Below are 2,718 nucleotides of genomic sequence, written 5' to 3' on the forward strand. Positions count from 1 at the left end.
TCTTAAATTTGTTAAAGTAATTATTTATTACTAAAATATTGAATTACTATAGTAATATTATAAATCCCGTTACATTTGCTTCCGCGGAAAAAAAGTTTTTTAAAATTGAAGCTCTGAAATCCTATCTTCGAAGCACGATGACTCATGATAGATTGAACGGATTATCAATTCTAAGCATCGAAAGTCAATTTTTACAAAGTGTTGATTATCGTAAAATAATAGAGGTTTTTGCTTAAAAAAATGCACGAAGACATTGTTTTAGGTGATATTTGAAGCCTTGTATGTTTTGATTTGTATTAGTATGATATTGTTTGACTATAATTTCTATTACATTTTTGTTTTAAAAAAATTATTTATGTTTTATCTATTATACGATACAAGTATAGGGGCAAAAAATTATTATCTCGCCCAGGACATTAAAACTCATTGGATCGGCCCTGTTTGAAAGTAAAACTAGCTAATAACAAATTAAGTTAGTATCTAATAGGTGGGTTTAGGGCCCCCAAAAGTAAAATTCTAAAATTTGGGGCCTCCCATGGTAAATATAACTCGATTTAATTTTAGATGGGTACAATTCAGATATTTTGACTTCAAGATGTTTCAAGTTAAGCTTGATTTTAATAGATATATGAATCTAAATTGGATTTATCCACACGATTCATTCATCTACTAAAATGTACAACTCTTATTGTTTACTGCGAATGCATCAAATACAAACTTCGAGCTAAATTTTAATATATTTTATTTTGAATTCATCAAATATAAACTCTTGACGTAAGTTTTAAATTAAGATTTTACTATTACATCAATCACAATTAACATAGCGACAATCCTTTCGAACCACCCCTTCATCTTCAGTAAGAGGGTTGTTCTCCGACAACAACAGTATAGCTTGCAAATTGGTCCTGGAAATATCCATTATCGGCAGCCATTTTCTCCACAAAAGGTGAAGTAGTTGGATAGGAAGCCAATTGCTGATCTACGAGGAGCAGTCCCTTATACTTCAACAAGTTCTTATAGTAATTATTGTCCAGAATCATTGGCGTTTGGAGGTCACTTCTTGAGTACAACACTGCCTTCGGATCAGGGTCGGGCGTCGGACACCGTCTTTTAAGGTACTTGGCATGGTCGGGGTCCAACGTCGGATCAACCGTGGTGTAAAGTCTGTGTACAAAGTTCACACAATGAACTCGACCCACCGAGTGAGCTCCTATACAGAAATAAAATGTTCGATCTTCGGTTTAGTTAACAATTTATATGAAGTAGAGATACATAATCTAACTTTCTAGTGTATTTATACCTAATAAAGCAACCGTTCCTTCGATATCGATACCAATGGATTGAAAGCGAGAAAGCACCAATTCCATGACATCATTGGGTTGGGGATTGTATTTTCTACCTCAGTCAAGTAACTTTGCTTGCTATCTTTCCGACCGGTTTTCATTTCATGCGTGGTCCTCCAAGCTGTAAATATCAAAATTATATGATAATTTGTTACATTTCAAGGGATCAATGACCTCTGTAACCCCCCAGTCCATCCATACTTACGATAAACATTTGTTTTATAATAATATTCTATAGGTTAATTTCACTACACTACCATAACAATGCCATCTCTAGCAGAAAGAGCGACTATATCAGCACAAGATACCGTCATGGGACATTCTTTCTCGAGAGCTTCTTTGATAGTATCGACGTACTTAAAATTTCTCATCCCAAAACTCCTATCGGATTGTTGCTCCGATTCGACTCCGTCCCTAGCAAGAGCGATGCATCACACGACTGCATCGACAAAAGCATCTCGGTTATAGAAAGGTATTTCAATAAATAAATAAAAACAATGAATTATATATATATATATATATATATATATATATATATATATCTTAACCGTGCAGTTATGGAAGAGATTTCTAAGCCAAGAGATTGCAGTATTTCCATGTTTGTTGTACAGTTTAATGACTTTTTGTTTGATAATCTCTTCAGAATTAGGGCAACTCTGAGCATAGTAGTTCAATTGGAGTTCACTTTTGACAGAATAAAAGTGCAGGAGTAATGATAAGAGGAGAAAGATGAAGGTTGAGCAACAATGGTGGGGCTTGTTGGGGGGAGTTTTGTCTCAAGAAAGACGGACTAATATATAACTAAGAAACGACGTAACCAAAAATTTAATAAGATAATTAACAAATTCGGTAAAGCGCTACTTGAAATGTTGACAAACTCATAATGTTGTAGGTAGAAAACATGAAAAACTATTAAAAAATTTGGTAACCAGTAAACTTTGGCTTTCGGTAAGTATAGATACATATATATATAAGGATTCATACTTAATTCACTGTGAAAAACATTAATTTAGGGTTATCTTTTGGATGAGTTTTAAGATATTAATTTAGTAATTATAAGTGTCTAATGACTTATTTTTATGTTACGGTATATATTATTAAATTAAAAATAATAAACATAGATATTTCATATTTATTATTATCTTTGGTTAAAATTGTTAAATTTAAATTCTTTTTTTGTGTAAATGAAATTATTAAATTAATGTTGTAGGTGGAAAATATGAAGAACTATTAAAAAAATTTGAAACATAAATTGCATAGCTTATGTATCTATACTTACTCTAAAAATATGGATATTTATAGAAATATTGTCTTGAAAAAGTATTCATACCTATATTGTATGTATCGATACTTATATTTAAAACTTAACCGGTTA

General features: G+C 31.7%; 1 pseudogene; it reads right to left on the reverse strand.

The window, feature by feature from the left end:
• Positions 1 to 805: 805 nt before the first annotated feature.
• On the reverse strand, positions 806 to 1,788 carry LOC120211608 (annotated as a pseudogene).
• Between the last annotated feature and the right edge of the window lie 930 nt (positions 1,789 to 2,718).

Source organism: Hibiscus syriacus, unplaced genomic scaffold (assembly GCF_006381635.1).
Source record: "Hibiscus syriacus cultivar Baekdansim isolate YM2019G1 unplaced genomic scaffold, ASM638163v2 tig00109978_pilon, whole genome shotgun sequence".
NCBI classification, from domain to species: domain Eukaryota; kingdom Viridiplantae; phylum Streptophyta; class Magnoliopsida; order Malvales; family Malvaceae; genus Hibiscus; species Hibiscus syriacus.